Here is a 26,900-nt window from a genome sequence, read left to right as displayed (position 1 = left end):
ACAAACAAGAAGCCTTTTTGCATTTGCTGTACCCAAAAGTGAGTTTTGATATGTATATTTGGTTTTACTTGTAAAACTAATCTTCATGAAAATTTCTATCTCTGTGAAAGATGCTATGCCTATTACTAGTTCTAGCCAAAGGACTACACCTTCCATGTGCATCAAATAGTTTCCTGGACTGGAGTGATTCAACTTTTCTAAAGTTAGTATGGGTTCACAGTATGGCTCTGCAAAGTCACCAGCATATGTCAGGCAGTATAGTGATGGTGACAGCTTCCTGCTGGCGGTACAGGTGCTCTCATCCACAGATACACACTAATGCATGAACACATGGCCGGACCACTGCATTTACCCCCTTCCTAACACACCTGAAATAGATAATGGCAAACATTAACATGCCCATGCACGCACACACGGAAAGTACAGAGCCTCACACCGCCCCACCAGCTGTCCCTCAGAGTGACCAAGAGAGGACAATGAACAGGGAGACGAGAGGAACGACACTCTGTGTGTGTGTGGGTGGGTGTGTGTAAGATCATGGCTTACTTCCAAAATTCTGCACTGCCCTTAACCCAAATAAAGTCTTATCTTAGTTTAACCTTCACTGATAGAGCTGTATGTGTGAGCTGGAACAACCACATTAACAGAGAGACCAACTAGTTCCAAAACTGAAGGAAAGGGGTGAGAAATAAGAATCATACAGTCTTAAATGCTGTTTTTTTTTTTTCTTCCAGTAGGTTATTTATTTGTACTTATTAGAGCAAACATAAGTGGAAGTTATTTGGGGTATTTCAGTTATGAAATATGCCAGCTTTCCTGTCCTCATGAGTGGAAAGTTCCCCAACAGCATGATGCTGCCACCAACATGCATCAAAGAGGACTTGGTCTGCTAGTTCTCAACCAAATAGTGCTTTTGTGTGTGGGCCAGAAAAGTTTACCACAGCACAGTTTTTCCATGTTTCTTTGACGAAAAAAACAAACAAAAAAACAGCAGCTAATTGTAAAGACCTCCATGTGGATATTTCTGGTGGCTGCAGGTTATGTCAGTGCCAAGCCCTGTCAGCCACATGATAGCATGAAATGTTGTTTCTCTTCTGCAGTTTAAAGACAACAAAAAAGAAAAAAATCTGACACCAGTTATATAAGCAAGGTCAGAGGGTCAGAGCTGCTTGCAGTGTGAGGCCACACCCTGCAAGGCTGTTAACATTCCATAGTGACTTCCACCATCGATACTTGACAGGCTGGAGCCTCCAGACATAACTGTGAAGTGTCCCAAATTTAACATACTAAATGTCAACATCTTTAACATTATGACAGTTATTTCTTTATAATAAAAACTTTATCTAATCTATCAAACAAACGTCTTATAATGAACAAGTTGTGTCCCTATTTCCCTTTTAGAGCACAACTTAAGGGGAATACCTCCAACCCCTAACAACGTTATCTTTATGTGGCACTAGGCTTATTTAATTTAAAGCAGTTCTGTATTAATTTAATTGCTTTTCAAGCCTTTAAACAACTTTTACTTTCATCAGGTATTATGTTTTGTTTCAGCTTTGACAAGGAACAGCTGCTGCTTAAAACAAGGACAGAAGGTTGAGTAGAATTTCTGTATATAATAGCTATGCATATTCATTAATATCAATAATAACAACAAATATAAAAGGCAATTTTTACAAAAAAAAATCTAAATCTGTTTTCCATCATGCTTATCCCCGCTTGGGTCGCAAGGGTTGCTGGTGCCCATCTCCAACAGTATATATGCAATAGACTAGCGGATATACTCCCTAGATTGGTCGGCAGTCCATCACAGAGACAAACACGACAAACAACCATTCACACTGTGGGCGACACTTCAATTTCGGTCAGTGCCCTGAAATCGAAGGGTTGACGGTTCAAACCCCGTAGTGTAAAGCGTACGTGCCATTTACCATTTACCACACTCACACCTGAGGAGAATTTAGAAAAGCCAATTAACCTAACAGTCATGTTTTTGGACTGTAGAAGGAAGCCGGAGTACCTGGAGAGAACCCACACATGCACAGGGAGAAAAAGCAAACTCCAAGCAGAACGACCCAGGCCAGGCCAGGAATTGAACCCAGAGCCTTCTTGCTGCAAGGCAGCTGTGCTACTCAGCAGCCATATATTGAAAATCACATATCACAGAACATATTAAAAGATAAAAACATATCCAATTTACAAAGCTCATAAAGCTCAACTTGGAGGCATCAAAAAAGCCAAGTTTCAAATAAAAGCCTACTCGTCATGTTTTCAGATGAAGTCAGTTTGCCAATCTGATTTCCTCAGAGAGATAATACCAAAGAACTGATGTTCTAAATTAATTTTAGATAGTAAGCAACCAAAAATGACTAGGACCAAAAAGGGACAAGGCAAATTAAGAAAATAAAGAAAGGCTTTTGTTGTTATAAGTCTGGGTGTAGCGAGAACAATTTTAAGTCCTGTATTTTTATTGTACAATGACGCAAGAAACACAAAGAAAATAAAACTAAATTAGACAGCAAAGCATAACAGACAATAAAAAAAGAAAAAAAAACACCTAAAACTCTGCAGAGACCAAACGATTCAATTATTTAGCTTGTATTTACAGGTACATACAAAATTATGTTACGTATAGTACATGAACTTGTAGAAATACATCTAAGCAACCCAAACTCCATCATAATTATCATCACAAACCTCATTCACCTCTACTGCAACATGTACTGCTCTGTGTCAGCTTAACAAATGGGGAGAAATACACATACCTACAGAGTAGGAGATAAACTAAGCATTTCAATGCACAACTGTCAACTGTTTGTTTAAAAATGTTCAGCGAGGTGTTTTTTAAACTGCAAGAAATCCACTGAACAAGAAGGAAAAGCCTATTTTTTGTGAGCGTAAGAGTTGATGAGATGAAACCCCTTTGATTGGCAGAGATGTCTGGCAGGAGAGCAGACAATTTTCTGTTAGTATTCCAGTCTAAGAATAAAAAAAAATTCTACTACCTAAACAAAACATATCAGAATATTACATCCCAGCCCTAAAACCATTTAAATTATGTAAGAAATAATCCCTGTGTTGCATTTGTTTTGAGCAAGCACTAATCTTCGGTAGAGAGAGCATGGCGGCTTATTATTGTAGTGGCAGCAGCACATCTGGGTCAAGGGTGTTGTAGTAGTAGTTGATAGAGACATTGAATCAGTTTTGTCATGCCAGTTCTACATCCTCATCCAAATCACAGAGAGGTATCCGCAGTCCAGTTTACAGTAACACTTGTGTTGGTGAGGCTACCATGTGTATCAAAGCTAACCCTTGAGATGATTGCCACAAAAAAAAAAACACTTCAGTCAAATAAGCCATAATCCCCAGGGCCAAGTCCAAAAGAAGACCGATGTGTGCTGCACTTCCAGTTAAAATGTACATTTGGCTGGAAAGCAGTGCACCCAACTCCAAATTGCACATATAGACTGATTTCTGGGACAGTAAGAAAAGGCATTAGTCATCAAATACAAAACAAATTAGGGCTGGGCAATTAGATGCACTTGCAATATAAAAGCACATTAACAAAACTGAATTTTCAAATCAAAGATGCATTAAGTTTAAGCTTATAATGAGACAATAGGCCATTGTTCATAGTCGCAAAGGCAATGAAACCCTTAAGTGAATTATTAAAATGAATTTGGCTGGTCCAAAGAAAATTAAAACAAAAAAGTGGTTGAAAAATAATCACAGTTTAGATGTAAAGCCTTAAAATGAAGAGCTATAATGACTACTGATTAAAAATTTTGTAAAAAATACTTTGTTCACGTCCATCTGCTCATAAACTTCTGTACACTCCGATAGAATATCCTCCTTTAGCGTGATGGTTTAACTGATGCCGGAGGTGAAGAAACCACCATAAATATCAGGAAATTCCACTGATGCTTAGGGGAACATTACAATATTTGGTTAATATGTTAACCTTGGCTTTAGCATTGTGGTTGTAAGGCTGGGTGAGCAGTGAGTAAAAACCTATTAATTTCCTTTTTTTCAACGTGCATTTTAAAGTACCACACCAGAAAAGCTTGATGGAAATGGCAAAATAAAAATAAAAAATTAAATCCCTTGAATTCCCCAGTTTTTATACGGGCTTGAGTTGGGTTTTGGCTTTTGCAAAATAGGGTTAAAGCGCAAAAAAAGGTTTAAACACTGTTTTTGAATCAGGTTTCAAGTAGCACATTTTTACCTCACATGACTGATCAGCTGTTTCTGCTGTTGGCTTCTTACCTGGATATCCCTATTATGCACGTAAAAATGGCCGGACACAACCGTGCCATTACTGACTAAGATGTTGACCTAAGAATAACTTGCCCAATTAATTCATTAAAACTTTCTAAACCGGTGGTACATTAAGATTGCAGCCTCTACTTCCTCTTCATTGCAGCCAAGTTTTGTGGACGATGATGTACGACGTCATTACGCTTTGTGTCACTTGGTTAATAAGCTTCAAACCAAATGGAAACACCACAAATTGACCTTTTCTTCTTCAAACTTTAAAGTTTGCTCAAAATTCTCATTTGAGTTGGATGGAAACATGGCTTGTGTCTACTAATGGAGCAATATTGTGTTGTTAAATACAGTCTACATTACTTACTGCAATCCAGCAGTGAATGAAGGAATGAATGGGATATTTTCTGATCTCCACTGAACTTACAACACTTGTGTTTCGTTTCCTGTTCTTGCCAAGTACAGCTTGTCAAGACTTCTTGTTATGCTGGACATTAGTCACAGTAATGGGCACCAGGGGGCTACAAACACTTCAAGGTCACACTGAATTTACATTCTTAAACCATCCCCTAAAATAGTGTGCAGCAATTAAACAGTATGTCCATACTTTGTCAGAAAGGCTAGAGTCTTCTGTTAACTGAAATGAATTTTTTTTTTTTACAGTAGGCATTTGAAAATTGTAGTTCAATTTTAACTTTTTAAAGCTTTTATATGAAACATGCTTATACTGTATGCTGTAATTTTCACAGATTTCTATAATTTCTGTTATGGTAATGTTTATAAAGCTTGAATAGGGTATAAAGAAAGTTAATGCCTGAAGAACAAATTTTAAACAAAGTAGCTGCAAGAAACCTAAATGAGGGCACTAAACCGGCAGTGACTGGTAGTGTTGGAAAAGACGTACGCATTAGTGAGCACTGACACAAACAAACACATGCAAAGGGTAATCTAAGGTCAGGGAGTTCTGAGTGCATTCCCCTCTGACATATACTGTACTAGAACCCTTTCTAACGCTGTGCTCAACATGAGTTCTCTGCACACAGATGCACACAGGAGTGCCCCAAGTGCCTATGCATGATTAAAGGACTGAAAGTGGGGCAGGCGCACAGTTGTTGCTCTCTGAAAATGCAGCAATTTCTTTTTAACCCAGCCTGACTCAACACACACACATGCATCGTCACACCCAATCAGATCTAAGCCTAGCAAGTGTGCGTGGGAAAATGCACAAAATTGCAGGCTAACAACTTGCACAGCATCAAGCAAACAGCTGAGTAATTCCCTGCAATGAAGCAGCAAGAAGATGAAGGGAAGCACACGAGGAATGATAACATTTTCTTCATGTTTCCTTTATGTTACGTATTACAAATATAACCAACTATAATCACGTTTTTTTACAACTTTATCTTTGTCAACACTACCAGTCACCGCCTTACCACACCAAAACACTGCATAATTGCACCATATATATTGTAATGCTCTGAACTTCCATATCACTGCATTTTTTTGCACCATGTTATTTTTCTCCCACACTGTTTACATGTGATCACTGCTGCATTTTAAGAAATAAAAAAATGTCATGAGAGCTGTACAAAACGAAATTACAAAATGACAATAAAAGTTGTCTAAGTCTTAAACTGGTTAAATATGATTTGAATCTCATTTCACTCAGAAATACAATGACCAGAGAATATCAATGGAAAATTAAGAGGTTTCATGAAAGTTTAATCTGCAATGATAACACTTTTCCTGTTAAAGAAGCATGTTTTCAAAATGCTGCACAGTAAGACATTGATAAAGAATAGAATTAACATTAGCATTAAGACATAAACCATAATCACTTACATGAATATTGCACATATTAACAGGACCATTATGGCTTCATTAGCACATTTTATCTATGATCGATAAACCGTCTAATAATATTAGCTGAAAATAATGAAAATCCTAGGAAACACCCATAGTTTTATAGATAGATAAATTAATCTAAATCCAATTGTAGAATTTTAAATACTGTCAAAAATGTAGATGCATTTTTAAAACTGGATTTAAAGCCATTTTTAAATGCATAATAGCCTGGCCATTATAAACTCAAACGTAAAATAAACCAATGCCAGATATTTTAATATTTTACGCAGATGAAGTTCAATCTGAGTCATGCAAAAATGTCGAGAATCAAGCTTGGATTTTTTTTATTGACTCACCAAAGCCTAAATCCGGGAGAAAAAGGCTGATCTACAAGAAGTAATGCTCACACTGGATTTGTGTGATTTCCCAAATGATTAATACTGTGTGAACTTAACTGGCATAGTGGTGCTTACTCCATGCCTTGCAAATGTATTATTGCCCTTAGGTTTTCCATATATTGTCACATTACAGCCACAAACTGTAATGTATTCTCCGGGATTTTATGTGATGGAAAAAAAGAAGAGGAAGGAAAGATCAAGGAAGGAAGATATGCTCAGGAGTGACCTTATTAGTATCTAGTATCTACCTGTGTAATTTAACTACAGCATAAATACAGTGAGAGCATGGGGACTTTTTAAAATAAGAAAAACATTAAATAACCTAAAGGATTACAAAAACCGAGGAACACCACAGACAGGTGTTGCACCAGACAGTTGTGTGAAAGCTTAAAACAGGTATAGGTTAGTTGAAAATATCCTAAGCTTTACACATAAATATTAGAAAAGTACTTAATCTATCATCTGAAATTCAGGATGTATGTCAAAAGAAAGCATTTTGTCTAAACAGATATTATGAAAGTACAACTTTTATAAAAAAAAAGTTATAAGATGCTTTAAATAAACAAACCACTGAATGAAAAGGAAACATGGTCATGGCTGCATCATGCTGGGGGAACTTATTAGACAGAAACTAGTCAATATTGTCTAAACTTGATCAACCTAAAAACTGGGCAATGCTGGAAGAAAACCAACTAGATGTCAGAAAATACTTAAAAAACAGACATTGAGGTTACCTTCCAGCAGAACATATCCTGAATATATGCAGCTAAAGCTACAGTGATAAAAGCTTAAATATGTGCCAAAACAGTCTAGAGCTAAATCTTCAGGAAAGTTCAGACTAAGTTTGATCTAGTTTGCAAAGAAGAGTAGACTGAAAAAATCAGACAAAAGCATTTACGCTGTAATTGCCCTAAAGGACTTTTTCAAGTGTTGACTGAGGCATGATGCATGCCACACCTTTTCTGGCTAAATGCAGATCACAAAGGGTAGGTGATAGACATACTATCATGTACATGTATGATAAAGTTATGGAGGTATTTAAAGGGTTGCTTGTTTTTTTAAGGTGCTGAAAATTTGATAATATAAACAAATTCCTCATCCTGTCTAAATCACATTTTCTCAGATCAATTATTTTCCACCACATTGGACCTTCTGGTAAAAACAAACATGTAAATGAGTAAAAGGACACAAGCTTACTACATTTACAAGGTATTAAGAAACTTTGCCTGGGTTTTCAAAGATTAGAAGCAAACAACAACAATATAAATCTCACAAATCTCCTTTTTCCAGGGGGAACTGTATAGTATTTGTATTTTCCGACTGTAATCATGTGCTGAACTTGGCAAACACATTTAGGAGAGAGGGTAAAACCCCTTGCAAGAAGTTTAAATAAAAACCTACAATCAGAGCAACCTCTTGGCCGTGTACACATTTTCCTGAAATTAGATCATGCTCGGGGAAAGGGTGCATTGAAGGTTGGGAACTACAGGAGCAATTTTGCAACAAGAATCTTTGAACTTGCAAACATCGCCAGCATTAGATCGATCACTGTGTGGAAAAGTTGCCGCTTCTCTTTCCATATCAAAGACGAAATATAAACAGAAAACAAAAATACAAAACTTCAAGTGATCCCTTTCCAGAATCAGCTGGAAGCTTATGAAATACAGATAGGTCCTGATAAAGTTTAAATAGGACTTAGACTGGTATATGTTTAACATCATTGTCTCTTCCTGCAAAACACTTTTTAACAATGCTATTTATATAAATAAGTCTAGCAGTCTGCAAAACTTCCAGTACTTTCAGGGTCAAGAAAAAGCTGCAGGGCCTAGTTAGAGGAAAACTGGCTCTGAGCAACATTTCACAAGTGTACAAGCCTTTTAGTGTTCCTGAAATCTGTATTTGCACAACTGTCAATATACTGACATTACCAAGACAACCTAATGTAAACAAAACGAGTCAGCACTAATGAACAAAGCACATGACAGCATCTGTAGATAAAACTTTGTAACCTTAGTTACCAGCGCTACCTTCAGCCCTATATACACAGCCCAGAACGAGAGCAAGGGCATGCCGTAAGCTCATGCGCAATACATGCAAGGCTGTATAGCTTCTCTGGTATCCTGAGCAATGATCTTCAGACATTGCATGTGTGTGCTGCAGTCATGGGCAGTAGAATACGGTTGTAATCTGGCTTTAGCTTTAAATAGCTCTTACTAGCTTTCAAAATCCGTCTCGATTGTGTCAGTGCAAACATAATCTACATCGTTCTAGATTTTATGTTTAAAACAGTCACTTTAAATTAGGGGAATTTTTTATGAAGGTCATGGTTTTAACAGAAGCCTCACAAAGTTTTTCTGCTTGGTTTCCTGCTGAGGAAACACCCTAGTGGATCCCTTCAAACTTTACAGTCTCCTGAATGTGAAGAAAAATTATTTTTCTTTTGCCAACAAACATTCAATTATGTATTTTTTTTTGCTTCAGCTCCACCCCTGGTTTGCCCTTATGATTCTGCAGCACCCCTAAGAAAAATATGGTGACCTGCTTTCATCCAGGTGACCTGCAATGTGCAGCAACAGGTGCTATTTCTGACATTTCTTTGGCCACCGTTTGGAAAGAAAAGTGTATTTAAACTAAAGGGTGTTTAAACGTCAATATTCCATTCATTCTGAAACAGAAACTGGATTACAGTCAGAGTGTTTGACTATTGAGAAAGGAATCCCCATCCTCAGTTTATTGCTAGCTGAAGATTCAGAACTCCCCAGAGGAAAGTCTTTAACTAAGCCATTGACTGTCGATTTGTGAAGCTATATACAACACTGAGTTGCATGAGCAGAGTTGCATGCCATTAAAAAGGAAGATTGTACAGAAGCAGTAAATAGATGCATCCAACCAATATTGCTCTTGTGACTCAGCTAGGCCTTTTAAAAGCATAGGAAAATGGCAGCACCCAGCTAAAAGCGTCACGTTTTGGTTGTGGTTTAGGGGACCCAAATGCAGAGGCAGAGAGGCTGAGGTGATTTCTTGTAGTTTTAATGCAAACACTAATAACAGAGACAAAATCCAAAAATCCTACTAAAAATGTAACACAGACCAGAACCATGGAGACATCAGGGGAAAACACGCACAAGGAGCCAGGGAGAGACGAGGTGAGCAGAGAACAGCGACGACAGGACCAGCAACAACAAGGAACCAACAAGGAGCGACAGCAGAGGTAGAGAATTTATAGCTGACTGAGACAAAGGCAGGGCTAACGAGCAGATGAGAAGCAGGTGTGAGAGGAGACAACGAGGGAGCCAAAGGGAAAGGAACACACACAAGAGGGCAACAGAGGAAAACAACAGAAAAATCTGAGAACTAACATAAATCTAGAAACTACAACAAAATAGGAATTAAACCAATAAAACTAGAACTTAGTATAACAGCAGCCCTCTACAAAAGCCCCTTGTGCTTTTAACACAGTTAAAAAAAGGTATTAAAAAATAGAAAGCACTGAAGACATATCAACAAATAACAACTGAGGTAAAGTCTAATGAATATGTTCTTAAGGGCTAAGACCAAAGGAATTGCCTTTTACATATATGTGTGGGGTGTGTGTGGGTGTGTTTGTGTATGTTTGCAGCATTGCTATGAATCTTTCCCTTTTAGTTTCCATTTAGAAATAGCTGAGCTTCTTAGGCTACGTTCACACTGCAGGCCTTAATGCTCAATTCCGATTTTTTTGTGAAATCGGATTTTTTTGCATGTCCGTTCACACTTCCAAGTATATGCGACTTGTATGTGATCTACTGTGTGAACTGAAAGCGTTCAACCGAAGTGTCCCGCATGCGCACTCGAGGACGCGATGACGTCACATGTAGCAAGCGTCCTCAGTGTTTGCGGAAGTAAACATGACTCGTAATACCGCAGCGTATATTGCGTTCTTTAAGTTCTTCTCCAACAGGAGCAGGCACATTACGAATGAAATCTTTTTAAGAAGATCAAAAAGAAAGAGAGCCAGATTTCTTGCAATGGCGTTTTGTGGGGCAGTAATAGCAACGTCAATAGAGTCAATAGAGAGCTCTCACTGAGCTCTCTATTGACTGCTCTCTGTGTTATCTTCCGCCATGGTTGTTAGTTTTTCCCACCTCCGCTTAGTAGGACGCAGATTAGTAACGTTTAGTAACATTTGTCAAGTATCAATGACGTGTAGGCCGGATGAATGCGACCTGGCCGTACAGACACAGGTCGCATTTGAAAAGATCAGATACGTATCGGATTCAGGACCACATATCCAAGTGGCCTGGGTCGCATTTGAAAAAATCCGATCTGTGTCGTTCAGACTGTCATAAAAAGATCAGATACAGGTCACATATGGGCAAAAAAAATCGGAATTGGGTCACTTCAGGCTGCAGTGTGAACGTAGCCTTAGTTCCTCAAGATAAAATTCCAATGACTCCTGTGAGCATAACCCGGTTGAACTCTTACTATAGCTGATAGAGATCTGACATCTGGAAAGTCAGAAATCTTGCACAAGAGTAATTAAGGTTTGGGAACGTAGAAAAAAAATAACAGAGCAAAAAAAAGTAAAAAGCACAGAGCTATTTTAATCTGCAGAGGATGCCAAGTAATTTCCCATTAGGTCAACTTTCGTCTCACACCACAGGTATTTCCCTTGGGCAAGCCCCTGCAGATAGATGTTTACAATAACTAAACAGCTGCACAGAAGGTTTCTGGTTTATGAAGATGGAAATTTTTTACAGCAAGTTTTTTTTTTCCTATTTTAAACATGTTAATCTTTTAATACTGAATATATAAGCTATATACTTTTTAATTTTATGCCTGTTGTCCAAAAAGAAGTGATAAACACTTCAGCATTACTTTTAAAAAGCACAGAATGAGGAAAATAATATAAATCTCTCATTTTAAAGGCACGTATGCCATAGAAGACAATATATGATAGAAACTAAAGACCGACATGCTCAAAATGCTTTTTTGAAATCTGTTGTTTAAAGCAGAAAATGTACAAAAAAATTACAATATTAATATAGGATTCATTCAAAGACAATGAAAGGAAAGAAACAATGTGCAGAAACAGGCTGTTGATGTAAAAACAACACACAGAATAAATACTGGGAAATCCAACAGCCTGTTAATATTTGTTTTTCAAAAATAAACAGGCCGTTGGGTTCATTTTAACACAAAGCACATTAGAAACCTTGTTGGTTCAGAGCAATTCATTTCTAAAGAAAAATACGGTCTGTCCAAAGACGCTCTAATTATGTAATTGCTATTGGGATTCCTGGAAATCTCGGGCTGGCAATGATCATCCCTATTCAGTAGTTTTTTTTAAGCTAGATCTGTGCTTAGCACACCTCTCTGACTTCCACAGCCAACTGCCATGTTTAAATGCTGTAGGCTCACTTTATAATCAGCAGAAAGGCCAGACAGACTGTTATGTCTCCTGAAAGCTTGACAACTATGTCTCTGCTACAACAAAGCCTCCTGCCAAATGAGGCTGATCTTTAGCCATCAAGTCAGTCATCCAGTAAGGAACCTGAAAGAGCCAAGCCACAAGTATAGGCCGAATGGAAATCTATTCAGAGACAGAGTGACTGAATGAAAACCTCAGCCATCCAACTATGCATTCTTCTACATGTCCTGTTCAGACCACACCACAGGTATGTTGGAAAAGGAATAGTTTTGGCCTGAGAGAGGCAGGCCTAAAAAATGCTGATTCTGTAGGCATGGATTTACCATAATCTATCTCCAGGGCTGAAGTCTTTACCCAGATTATTGTGGATCCTTGTAATAATGTTCCTATAAAATGTATGCAAAACTATGATCCCCTTAAATAGACAAGAGTTATCCATACCATATATGTGCTGCATTGGAGGGAGGTCAGGGAAACAATTGAGGAATGCAGTGAGTCTGGGCAAGCTACCATGTGCTGCGTGTTGGAATCAACATCCTAAAAAGTAAACAGTAGTAATGGAAAGAAAGGTATTGCCAAGAACAACACTGGTGAAGGGTGGGTTTTGGTATTCAAGGGATTGTTTCTATCACTAGCCATTTTCCTGTTTTTGAATTCCTCTCCCTGAATGCACATCCTTCTCACTCAGACATAAGTCACCGCTGATGCCAACACACCCGCTTTGAAGCTAAGGCATTGAGTTCTTTACTAACTTCTAACAACTGGGATAGAGCCACCATCAAAAGCAAACATGCTTATTTACAGCTTTTATCCTTACACAATATAAAGCTGTAGAGTTTTACCAGCTAGTCAGACATACTTTCAAGAAGACATTTTTTTCTGGATGATAGGAAACAAAAGACAAAATAAAATCAGAATTAGGAACCTGGAGACAAGAGGGACACAGTGCAAAACTATTTTTAAAGTTTTTTTAAAAGAAAAAAAAGCAATGTGTGATTCAGTTTGCAATTACGTTTCTACATAAATTATCCTTTTAGAATGACTTACTGCAGCTCTGTCACTGCATCTGTCAATCTTTCAGCAAGTATTTCAAAAATATTTTGAATTAACAAAGCTATTTATATATAACTGGATTAACATGCTCTGCATTAAATACTTATTTGACAGTAAAACATCCTCTGAAATATCCTATGCTGGAAATTCACCACCTCGTGATTTCTTCACCTGTTGATAAGATCTAAACTATTTTAAATTATTACAAGTCATTTGGAAGTTGAGTGAACATACAGTTAACAATATATTATAATTTACCATATTGTACATACTATTCTACAACTGTTTTTTTTTGTTTTATGTATAAACATTTTTTTTGATTTGTGGTCATTCTACCTCATTTTTATTGCGTAATTTCTGTATGTTATTGTCTTATTCTTTGAAACACCAAAATTTGCATATGAATTTATATTTCATTCAATTTTACACAATTTTAGGACATATTAAATCGTTAAGATCATAGGTAGTAAGTGAATCAGTTACTCAGTACTTTATACATTTAACCAAATAATTTTTTACTCTTACTTAGATTTTTAAAGTCTACTTTTTACTTTTATTTGAGTTAATATATGATGAAGTAGTGCTACTCTCACTTAGGTATAATTTTTTGCCCATAACCTCTGATTGGGTTAAACTGAATTGGAAGTATGCTATCTCAAAAAGAGCAACCCACTAAAAGCAGTAAATAAGCTCTAACTATAAAAAAGCATGTATAAAATTTGTATTTAAGATAAGAAACCTGTTTGTCTTTAAAGAGGCATGATGGAGTTTTTATGACACTGCCACTGGTGGCCAAAGCATGGAACTGCACTCTTCTACTCGTTCTTTTAACACTTTAAGTTGGGTTTTTTTTTTTTTTTTCAAACTTATGTGGCCTTTGATGTCTGAGTTGAGCTGCACGGTGGTCGCTTCTGAGTACCCCCAAAATCCATCTTGACTGCTATGCTTTGATTGTTGCTAGGTCAGCTTGGTGTCACATCGGCAGAAACAGAGCAAGAACCGGCCCAAAGTAAGTTGAAGAAAATAGGCTACAGGTTTAAAGATGCATCGTCGCTCAACTACTGAGGTGTCAATCTGCTCATCAAAATACATTTTAAGTCGTAAAGGCTTGATGAAAAGGGTGTTGCCAAGATATTTTTCAATAAAAACTTTCAAAATATCTCTTTAAATAACATCTATCCAGATCTCTTTAAGCGGCAGAGTTATTATAGCTTCGCCTGGTTCAAATTATGCAAAAGGCACCTTTTGTTTTCAATGATTATTTGCTATCTGATAGGTTAATCTAAAAAAGTTACAAGATTAATAGGTTATTAAAATATTCATCAGCTACAGTTTTATTATCCTGCTTTGCGAGTATGCTCTTATTTTGTAATACCTTCAAAATAATTACTTTATTCTGGTTGGCATGGAATTTATTAGAGTAGATGGCTTATCCGGACATACTCAAAAACTTCGACTACCAAATAACCACAACTATAAAAATATAAAAAGTTTAAAATGGTCATAATGACCAGCATCTAACAGTGCATAATTTTATTTACTAGGAATTTTACACAGACCTACAGTAGTTAAAAAGCAATGTCTTAGCATATCTAGTCTGTGGTGTTTGCATGAAAAAAAAATAAAAAGACGTGTTTATACATCTAAAATCTAAATACAGACTGATGTTTTAGCCCCCAATAAAGAAAAATAACTTAACATATGAAGTGCATTTTACTTTAATCAAAACCCTTTCCCTTGACCAAAAGATGGCCCAACTCATTTGGTTTAAAAAAATTTTAAAAACTTTGTCTAAAACATTAGTTGTGACATTTTTTTTTAAATCTAAAAATATGTGATCTGCGTAAAAATTTTGTTTTTCAGATGTATTTTAGTGCAGTGCAGTTGGTAGATCTAAGCCTGGGCTTAATAACTTTGATTAGAAAATTAAGAGTTTTATTAATAAACTTGCCGATAAAAAAAAATATGTCCTAAAACCTCACCTCTAAATACCTTCCCAACCTGATTCGAGGTCATACAGCTACCTCCATCATTGTATGTAAATCACTGCAAATCAGAGATCAACTTTATCCTCCATTCATCCTGTTCACATCAGACACAGATCAGGCATGACCTGAGAGGTGGTGCATGGAGAAGGTCGCTGTCACTGTTGAGGCATTATACCCCCTGGAGTTCAGCCAAGTTCAGTCTCTAAGAGTGATTTGCCAGACATATAGACAACTGCATATCAAGTGAGCTGGACAAGCAGCCATTACAAAGCCAAAGGCTACACTTGGCTGATCAAAGTCCAGACTTCTCTTTTTCACATAGCTATTGAGCCATGCTGCAGCTTATCGACCCAACAGTAAAACACAAGTTTGCAGGTTGGTGATGCTGGGACACTTATAGCATAGATACCCATTTCAGGAGTATGTATGTAAGTTAAGCCCCTGAACGGTGTAACAAAACACATAATCTTTACATGCAGTATAATGTACACACAGTTATCAGTGACTGCTCCAGAGTGTGGAAATATAAGAGTGATATCTAAGCTGAATACATTGATTTTTATTTTCTAGCACAATAATGGAAATGTCATCTATAGTGGCTTATTATTGCTTCATTTTATCCTAACAGCATTATAAGCTCAGGGTTTACACTACGCAATCTAAAAACATGATAAAAAGCAGCAGAATGTTCTTTAACAAAACACAAAAAAGCTTTCATTGATCCCCTTTAAAGGCAGCACACAGCGTGAGTGTGTCCCTTCTCTTGTGTGCAAGCATGTGTACTCAGTGCACTCGTGAATAGGGGAGGATGAAAGGAAAAGCTGAAAAGGTCTGAGCACACCGCGTGGTTCAACGAGACAGCTCAATCTCTTGATCTGCCTCCATCCCCACCCACCGCTCTGCACATTTTCACCACCATTTTTCTCACACTGTCTATTTTAGTACCATGTAGTCCTATTGGGTTTATTTTTTTGTCATATATTTTCTTATTTTTTAACTCTCCTCTGCCACACACTTTTCTTACATCTCTCAGTTTTCAATCAACACCAGTGGCTTCCTTCCTGTTGCTTCAAGCAGGGATACGGCTGAGACGGCACTCAGGTGTGGATGCACAAGCAAAAGTGACACATTTGTCGTCCTATTGAACATGGAGTTTATTTGTGGAGGAGTTGAACGAGCTTAAAAAACCTTAAACTGCATTGCAAAACACTCCTCTTTAACTTATGTCAGTTTGTATTAATACTGCATAATACATTTAAAGCCTTTTTCTCAAAAATATTGCCAGGCCTAAAAACACCAAAACAAACAGTATAACAAATAACTTTAATTTCATACACACATTGAACTTCTTCAATTTTTAATAATCACCAGATAGCCCACAATATTAAATCTTAAATTAAAGATTTTATTACCCTTTATGTTCCAAAGGGGCACTTGGCTTTAATAGTGCGTTCACAACAGACACAAAGGAATGCATCATGTTTTCCTTATATAAAGGTACATTCAGGAGTGCAGCAATATGGAAAGACGCAAAGTGATGCGCAGCGATGCAAAAGGACGCCCATCTAACTACGTAAAAAGGCATATTTAGGGCGATTAGTGCGAAGCACAGCAAATTTTGGTTGAGTTGTAAAAAAAAAAAAAAAGACTCTGTCAAGTCTTGTCGTGACAACCAGCAGGACAAACTTTGCACTTTTCAATCAAAATGGAAGACAGCAAAAATCCTGTTGACATAGGAGAAATTAAATAATGCTTTTCAGAGGTTTATGGGTGGCTTTAAAAAAAAAAAAGATAAATTAAATTTTGCCTATATGGAAAATATAAAATGATTTCTTTATGATTAATTCCAAAGATCCACCTGTTGGTTCAGGTTTAAACCGACACTGTTATATATCCATTACTCCCACACATTCTTCAGGTTTTTCTCCTAGTTCTAGTAAGCTTTCTTCTGCCATTACTTCTAATAAGTTATTGGAAATTGATGAGGTGCTCTTTGCTATTTAATGGTCTTCTGAATTTGGCACCAATGACATTATTCATCATGATAAATGACACATATAAAGGCTTGAAAACAACTCCTTGTTTGCAATATACTCAATTGCCAGGTTAAATGCAGGTTTCCATGTGGCCCTTTAGTCACTTTATGCTCTCTCCTAGTATATGTAAAAAAAAAGAGAAATCCTCTAAATAGTTTTTAATATTTCTAGATGTATAGTTAAAGATAAAGCTTTAAGCCAATCCAATACTTATTCTAATTTCAGCCAGTTTCTGCCTTATTTATGTCTAACATATTTTCTGTAGAACTGGAGGAAACTCAATTTGCCTTTAATTTAAAATTTTACTCAAAAAAAGGAGTCTTTTTATCTGACAAGTGGTCTATTTTTTAAGTTTCAGATAACTTTTAGCAGCTCTGTGTAGGACCAAGAGCACATATTGATCATAAAGTTGTAAAGCTCTTGAAAGCGTTCGATAGCCGACAGTAGAACAGCTTTTTATTCTAAGTTGTTTTTTGAGACAGCACTTTCCCTTTAACTGCTCCTGGTGATGGTCCTAATGAGTTTAACATGAAACATATTTCGTCTTTGTGTTTAAAATATCAGTAAACCCCTGTTTCATATCATTGTCTCTCTTAGACAAGGTGGATGTGATGCTGGCTCTGCTCCCACTTCAAATAATTTATGACTGCTTACATAAGGAAGGTTACAAAAAAAAGAGAGAAATGTTGAACATTGTTCTTATATCTTCTAATTTTTAGAGGATTAGAAGATATAAGAATCTCAAACTGACCAACGAGTTGACTGTTTTATATGAGGATTTAGATTTAATTGAAGTATGAGTCACTGGAGCAGAATCTGACATTATGACTGGACTGTAATGTGTTACATTCATCTGAATTTAATTCAGAGGAACCTGGAATCCATTTGGACCTGCTTGTCTTATAAACTGACTCGAGAACACATTTGTGGTGAATTGGTTCTATATAAATAAATTGAAATCCATTCTGTAGAACCTATATTCACAGTGCCTCTTATAGTCGAAATAAATAGCAAGATGAAGAATTGATTCAACTCCATTTTCTTGAGTCTCACCCACTAACACCTGTTGTTTCACCGCCCAGGTCAATCTGTGAGGCCCTCCAACCCATCATTCTCCGCCTGGTCTTGCACATGAGGAGTCATTTCTGTCACTCGCTCATTCAGCTGTGAAATCTCCACCCCCTTATTACCTGGAGATCTCAAATACACAGAGTCACAATTTCCCCCTCGTTTGGCAAGATCTACAAGACGTGTGTGCTCATGTGTGATTGTTTGTTCAGCTCCATGTGCACACAGGGGTCTGACAAATGAGCCAGGCTCAGTTTAATGGCTTGTGATTAGGACACATTGGCTTCTAATTGCCTCTCATTACCATTTGAAAGTGAGTTGCGGCTAGAATCAAAGGCTATGTTGGATATAGGGAGCTACTTATGTGTGTGTTGGGGAGAGGCCGTGTGTGCGTGTTCGAGTGTGTGCTGGGGCACAGCACGTCTTGATCACTGTGTTATGATCACACAATAAAAAAGTTCAGTTGGGTCTTTTACATCTTGTTTGCCTGAAGATTACGAGAATCTCAGAAATACTGAATCGACAAAAAACCAAATCCATTAATCCCAACTTTTGGCCAGCAAAACCTACTCTTATCATTCACTAAGATAAGTTTGGGGGAAATTTGTCGATCTCTTTGTTGCCAATGAGTCTGGTCCTGCCTAGAGTTGGTGCTAAGGCCCCGTCCACACGAAGCCGAACTCTGGCCTAAACGCACAAATTTTTCACCCAACCAGCCTCTCATCCATACGAGGCCGGCGTTTCGGGGGTCTGTAAACGATCTTTTTTTTTTATTCAGCCTTCAGAGTGGGAAGATTTTGAAACGCCGTTTTCGCGTTTCCATCTTTAAGCTGTAACCGCTTTTTTTTTTTTTTACACGCATGCGTCATAGCGTCGCCTCTAAACACGCATGCGCGACACAGTATCACAACAACAATGGCGCCGTAATGTGTTGAATGGTTGCTGCTCATGCTACTCACCCTGCTGTCGGGCTTACAACAGAATCTTCTTCTTCTGGAATATCTCCAGGAAGAACAGAGCAATATCGACGACATAGTTCAGCACCTGAATTTGACTGAACCACGAAAATGGACCCGCAGGGCAACCATTTATAAATATTAGTGCGCATGCCCAACATTTCGTCGCCTATTTTTGCTTTGGCACGACAGCGCCACTCACAGGCCTGGCATACATTTTGCAGCGTTTTCATGCATTCGTGTGGACGATCACATTTATTTTACGTCTCCGTCTTTACGACAAACGTTCTGGAAAATATTAGCGTTTCGTGTTCATTTTGACTTCGTGTGGACGGGGCCTAAAAAAAGAGCAACTTTTTCAGTCATGGAATAAAAGCTAGAACCGAAGCCAAAGACGGAGCTTGTGTCGCTGGAAACATGGAGGAATACTGCCCAACACTAAAACCAGATTAGCGTGTAGTGTTTTCAACAAGTGATGAATTTTAATTTAGCAAAGTAAAATCTTGTATTAATCACAACAACATTAACCAGGTACTTTCTGAGGATGCTGAGATCTTTCTGAACAAGGGGCTACTTCTGAGAACCTTTTTTTGATGCTATGGTAGAGCATCCAAAGTTCCATGTTGGGGTTTCTTCTAAAAGCAATGAAAAGGTCCTAAAGTGACAGCCTGCTGTACCCTAAAAGCACTGACGACCGCAACCCCAGATCCTTCCTTCCCCCGGAGGTTAGACTTTCTATCTATTAGGGTTGTAATAACTATCAGCTTAATCACAATACAATGTGATATCAATGTCCTTGCATAACAATATCATAAATGTTTGTATAATTTCCATTCAATACATTTGCGGGCAATTTGAATGCCATATTATCAACATGACATCGCTATGAGAAAGAATAACATTCTGGAGTTTGAAAAAAGGTTTAGCTTGTTGCATGTGATGTGTTATTTGTGCACATGCATGCTGGCTGTAGGGGTAATGGGCTCAATGAACTTCTGATGTGTTTCATGGTCCCTGGGCTGCTCCTCTAACACAATAATGTAATACAATATAAACCAATTAAATATGATTTGACCATTTTATTTCTAAGCTACTAGATGCATCCGACATTTAGATTAAAAACAGTATAATTAATAATACAACAACTTCACTAATGTTCACTATTGTATTTTGACTTGTGAATTTCAAAATTAAAGCATATCTTAGATATGATGTTGTGGATCAGTGTGTTTGTTTTGAATTGATGTAATTGGTTTCGGTAATCAAATGATAGGTGTATCGATGTAATCACATATTGTCAAGTCCTTAACTATCACTGCAACAAGCCCAATACGTTTTTTTACAAATCTGAGGTTAATTGCTGTTTTCCTTTCTGTTTTCAATTTTCTTGTTAATATTCTGCTCCTGCTTTCATGCAGAATTGTAATGTGCATTTAGTACAGTTTTCAATAATTCCTACTCATTTTCACTGAACTGTACAGTATTTTTTATGTTTTGCGGTAAAACTTTTTCTGCTCTATTCCTTTCATTTTGACTATGTATTCGCTTCATGTGAAACAGACATGCCCTTTCAGATCTCTCAATCATGGTTATAATGCAAAACCATGTTTGTTGTATAAATTACCACTGATCCATCTTCCTAAATCTAATGTTTGAACTTTCAGATTTTCTCTAAGTGTATTCATTTGTAATAAAGAGCTACATATGCATCGCTGTATCACACTCAATCAAGAAGACCTCAACCATTTTTTAAAACACCCTTGTTCAGGGCAGAAACACCACAATAAGAACTGCTACATGCTAAATTAACATAGAAAAGACGCATGATGTTTATGGTATAAATGGCTAAAAAATGTTTTTATTTAGCTAAACATTTTGTTTAAAAACAAACCATAAAGGCAACCCTGCAACGAATGCATGGTATGTCAAATAGTCTGTTATCCAACTTAACCACATTTGTAGGGTCAAACACGAGTTTCTAAAATGCAGTATACACTTCATGAGGTACGGTTTCACATTTCAGCTCTGCAAGTTCAAAATAAGTGTTTAAAAGCATAAAATTCAAGTTAACAAGCATTTAAGTTAAGCAATGAAAAACAGTTTTTATAGCTTTTTTTATAGCTATTTCAAAAAAATGGGAAATTTTACACTATCCACTCCTATGAATAAAATGTACCTTTTCTATCTCATTCTTAATACTTTTCTACTCACAACGGGTGTTAAGCTTGCAGTAGTAGTTTCAATTATATGTGCAGTTGGTATATTTTAGTTAAGGCCATCTCCTTTCTTCATGTCCTACCTTGTCTCTCTTTAGAAATACTGACGTTGTTATATTAGTTCTAAATCCTTAAAAACAAGATTTCAAAATGCAGTTGGTTGCTGTTATTTTTCCAAGAAACATATTCTGGCATTTCTATCAATCAGATTAAATGAGGCAAGATATCAGAATTCATAATAAGGTGTTATAACAGGTTATGACATCTGATCGCAGTTGTTCTAAATAATAAAACACAACACAATAGAGAGCACTAAGGGAAACATTTCCTGTACTTCTTTTTATTGTCACTATATGTGCTATTTATTTATCTAAGGACCATTAAACACATGACATGGGAGATCATTTAAGAGACAATATAAAATAACAAAAAAAATCAGAAAGAAGTGTATAACATTGCTAGCAGGATAAAATGACACACATAAATAAATAAATAAATAAATAAATAAATAAATAAATAAATAAATAAATAAATAAATAAATAAATAGCAGTTGCAATAAAGAGTATATTGCACATTCAAGGACATGTTGCACTTTCCAAAGATCAGGTCTTTGAGTTTAATATAAGATATCAGAAATTGTAATAAGGCTTTTTAATTCAGGGTCTGTGCTACAAAGCTCCTAGTATGGTCTCTTACTGAGAATAGAGTTTATGTGTATTGCAAAGGGGCCTGTAAAAGGCCCCTCAAAGCAGGGGTCTACCCTGAAGCTCTTTGGACCCTCTACTTTATAGTGGCTAAAAATAGCAACTGAGATAATTAATGGTTTAGTATAAATAGCAGTCTCAGAAGCTTTGGGAGTGTTTTTTTAAAGAAACTTTTGAATTTAATTTTCATTAAAAAAACTTAATTGTACCAAAAATATGTCTTTCAGTTTATTTTTCTTATCCTGACCTTGAGAGTAGTGTTTTGGTTTTGTTTTTTTCAGGTCTGAATATTATCAGGTCAGATAATATCCTATTGGGGAAAATCCATGCTTCCTTTTTTGCAAAAACAACTGTTGGCTGTTTACGACTGCAACAGGTTTCCTACAGCAGATATTTAAAAAAATAATAATGAGTCATATTCTATTAAGCTCTATACAAGTTTCATTTAGCTGGACTTGAGGAAAGGTGGGTCTTATAATTCTAAAGGTTGCAAACCAGTGGCTTAAAGTGGATGATTTGCAACTGCAGCACTCCCTTTATACCCATGCACTTTTTTCCTCCATTGCATTATTAAATTCATATTGTGAGTGGAAGCATAGCCCTACCCTGCACTGAGGTGTAAACAGTGTAAAAATAGCCTGCTTTCATAGGCTTCCCTACAGTCCCGTTATATAATGGTCCAAGCTCGGATGAATGACATCACGGGTAGTCCTGCAATCACAAACCGTATGTCCTTTACAACCAGCTGGCAATGTAAAACACCATGTAGTAACATATTACGCATGCAGTGGTGAGCGTATGCAAACCCCATGCATAAAAAAGTGTGTTGAATAAAAAAAGTGAGCATATAAACTTGACTTTGGAGAGTAGTTCTAGTTCTTGTTGGGAGAAAAACACTTCCGCGATGGTGAAACCTTGATAAAAAATATTCTGGGTTGGTTGACATTCCCTGTCAACCAACCTGGAGTATGAAAACAAGCATTTGCAACAACATAGGGTTGCGTTTAGCGGTGTTTACCGCTGAGAAGCGGCGTAAAGGGAACATGTTCGGGCGGAGGTCGAGTGGCGCAGTTTAGCGCGGAGCGCAGCGGCTGGCTGAGATCAGGGCGGCCGGCGAAGGCGCTCCTCACCCGGTCACTTCCCAGCCAAACCTCCGCTCCCTCTTCCGCCGCTACAAAAACACTCACTTTACTCCAAAGCTTCAAAGTGACAAGTATACACGCGTGTGCCACTCGTTTCTCTGGACTGTTTTAGTCTCTAGTAAAGTGCGAAGTTAACATTTACTAAAAGCTTTGAAGTAAAGAAAGGAGAGGAGAGAGCTCCAGCGCCACCCTTACCATGCTCTTCCAGCCATTTTCATGTCCAAGCACAGCTCCGAAACAGGAGTAACAGTTTGGAAAAAGCGGCTCAGAGTGAGCACTTTAGTGACTTACCGTGGGGTGTAACGGGCTGCTGGGTTAGTGTGTCTTTTTGTTGCCAGGGCTCCCCTGCTCTGCTCCGCGCTCCGGCGCTGACGGTGGAAAAGCGTCTCCCCTCCTAATGATGTCTGCGGCGCACGGCTAATACCTCTCTGCCCCCACCTCCAGAGAGAAGGAGAAAGAGAGAGAGGGAGAGAGATCCACAACTGGAGCACTTTTACGAGCTACTCATGCAAAAAATGTGACAGGCAGGGTTTGGAGCTGGGCAAACAGCCGCGGAATTACGCGAGAAGTTCACTGACAGCACCAATTAAGGCGTGGGGATGTCAAAGCGCAGACGTCATTTGGAATAGTTCAATCGTGTTTAGATTTCAAACTCCGGCTTGACTGCGTTCTTTATTGCCAATGTAACAGTTCAGTCTCATCTCGGCCTCTGTTTTAACATTTCTATGGTCTTTTTGAAGGTCAGGAGGTCATGGCAGGCGATGGAGACTCAGGGATAAACTTTGCATGCACTGTCACAGTCACAGGTGCTTGGCTCCAGGAACTTAAAGATTCACTTCCATACAGAAAGCACATCACTGCAAAAACCATCTGGGTTTTTGGTTTAAAAAAATCTTAAATTAAGTGTCTTTACCCTTAATTTGAATAGATAATTTGCCAACGGAATGGGTATTTTTACCACTAAAATAAGATAATTAGATAATATGCGCTTAAAATAAGACAAAGCAATGTTTTTTTTCTTATTTTAATTGTAAATGGTCTTTTTCCATTGGCAGACCAAGAAAAAATGCTCTTCATTTAAGCAAAAATTACTTATTTAGATTTCCATTTTTTGCAGCAATATTCTTACCTTCAGCTACCACAGTATACATGTCGGATTAAATAATACTACTTATACTTCAGCGATAGTATCAAGGTGTTCATTTATTGTATCTCTTATACTATATCGGTTGGTTGTGCTGTTCTTTTTACATCTCTTTGCAGGTGATGAAGCAGACTGAAGATTTTTTATCGTTATCTCCCGTTTGATCTCCTCTTTCTTTCATCTTTTCTCTTTTTTTCTGTTTTTCCTTTACATTGCAGTGTCCATATAATCTATAATACTCCCTGCATGAATTATAATAAAGCTATTTATATGCATAAATCAAGCGGAAAACTATGGCGATAGCCGTACTGCTTCACTTGTGAAAGCAAAATCTCATTTTGAATCTAGACTGATATTCTTATTGCCACATCACCAGACAGGACACTGTTTAAAAAAAGGGGGGAAAAAAGACTCAAAGATTCAGAAGAAATCTGCTCACCTCTGATCTGAGCCCCAAAAGGCTTAATTCAGGGGCCCAAATATAAGATTAATGCATGGAAACATGTAAAGCATCAAAATATTAAATATCCCACTCCAATGATTCCTTTTTTTTTCCTTCTGTAGCAACCATACATAAAAACAGTTTGTTACTCCTCTCGAGATTACAAGGCTCAACGTTGTTCTTTTGGCTTTAAAAGCCATTTATTGTGAACACGTCTTATAAAGCCCCAAAAATGCCGTCAGAACTCATTGGCCGCATAAACTCTAGAGATATAAAGATAACTCATACAGCTTTTCTCAGAAAACCAGTCTTAAAGCTTTTCTGGTGAAACTTCTTGAAAAAAAACAGGTGCAAAAAAAATAATTGTGTCAATCAATTTTTTCCATGGGCAACAACGTGACATGCGGAACAAAAAACATAGGTTCCTCCTTACATTTTAATGATCTTTTTAACCAATGTACATAAACGACATAAATTAACTGAAAGTTAGTTATTTATTTATGATTGAACTTTTAATTTCAATACTAGTATGTATTAACTCTTATTTTTAACTAAATATTAGAATATTTAAATGAGTTGACTCTAATGGCAGCTACAGTTATTTCTGCACAAATTAATGGTTTGATCGCCTGAATACTAAAATGTTTATTGCTAAATAAAACTGATTTTGTTAAGCGTTAGAGACCTGTTTTCACAGCATCACAGAAATGTTCAAATAAAGTAAAAATCTCCCTAAGAGATACATCTGCATGAGAATAACCCGAGTAAAAACCTATAATATCTGTAATTTACAAGATAGCTGAATGCACTTCTTTGCAGGTTTTCCCAATAAGATTTATTTAGATTAAATGAACGCTTCCTTTCAGGACCTTACTATTATATTAGAACATTTATTTATTTCAGCTTCTAAAGTAAAGTACATTATCTAAGTAATTATTTCTGCTATTTATTCTGGTTTGGTTTCATTAATTAGATTAAATTATTTAAGAGCGAACAAACAAGGCATCTTGGCACATAAAATGTTTTACCTTTTTCAAACTAGGACCTTAGGTGATTCGTACACAACCACAACAGCCTGACGTCTTCTCCTCATACCAGTCACCAGATTGGTCACACATTTCTGTGGGATGCTCTAATAGTAACCCAAAGCTTAACTCACAAGTGTCATTGAGGCTAAAATTGTAGGCAGGTCAGACCTAGAGATAAAGTCAAAATGGTTATTTACCAGGTAAATCAGGGCTTGTCCATTTTCAGTTCTTTACTAATAAAAGCATTTAAGTCATCTTCTAAATCTGTTTCACTTTTCATCTATTTTGAGAGACTTTCACCATGCTGGCCTCAGTGTATCCTTTCTGATTTCCAGTGTGGCTGTCTTTGTCTGTCCCTGTACAGCAGAGTGTAACCTGATACTGCCCACTATGAGCCACAGGGTGCACGAGGTTGCGGAGTGACGGATAATCAGAGATGCATCCCACTCCCTGCCAGTCACCCAATAAGTGGCCTATTGTCCGACTCTCCATTGTACTCTTGTCACATATGTAACAAACAAAGAGCCAGAGAGGTAGGCTGCCCTGTGAGCCACAGGTTTAGTGTTACATTGATGCCCTGTGTGCATAGAAATGAAGACACATAGTTTGGCGGTGAATGGACTGATATCTAAATGAGATTTTTACATCACATTTTCGCACTTGACAAAAGAGGTGAAGTGTTATTGATTAAATAGGGCTTTTTATTATATCAACAGGACTGCTTGCTAATGGATTTACAATCAAATAAAAAAGTAGTTTTAGCTTGGTATGAGTTTCAAAAGGTCTCCTTCATCACACCCAGATGAACTTTGCATCTGGTCAGTTAAGGATTGCTCTAAGATTACAAATTTGTGGAGTAAATGCAAAAAATATAATAGTAAAATGAGAAATTATGTAATTAAAAAAAAGGAAAACCAGCAGCTACCTGTGTTTGTTTAATTGCTTTTTAAAAATACTCGGACACTTACATTAACATTAAAGCTGTATAAAATGCCTTTTTAAAGATTCATTTTTAAGATGTGAGAAAAACAGTATTTAATGTTAAGGATAAATTCACATTGTAGGGTACACAGTGTTGAAGTGGGTAGTGCTCTGGCCTTGTAGCAAGAAGGTTTTGGGTTCGAATCCCGGCCCGGGGACTTTCTGCATGGACTTTGCATGTTCTCTCTGTGCATGTGTGGATTCTCTCTAGCTTCCTCGCAC

General features: G+C 37.2%; 1 protein-coding gene across 1 annotated transcript in view; it reads right to left on the bottom strand.

Moving 5' to 3' along the window:
- atxn1a (ataxin 1a) overlaps nucleotides 1-23,615 on the bottom strand; it is a 127,757-nt gene extending 104,142 nt beyond the window's left edge. Inside the window, 1 exon segment of the mRNA XM_038300318.1 lies at nucleotides 23,375-23,615. The gene's annotated coding sequence lies outside the window, so the exon portion shown is untranslated.
- Nucleotides 23,616-26,900: the final 3,285 nt, after the last annotated feature.

This window comes from Cyprinodon tularosa, unplaced genomic scaffold, assembly GCF_016077235.1.
Source record: "Cyprinodon tularosa strain WSP-4 unplaced genomic scaffold, ASM1607723v1 ctg446, whole genome shotgun sequence".
NCBI classification, from domain to species: Eukaryota; Metazoa; Chordata; class Actinopteri; order Cyprinodontiformes; family Cyprinodontidae; genus Cyprinodon; species Cyprinodon tularosa.
This window is presented reverse-complemented; position numbering and strand designations above follow the sequence as displayed.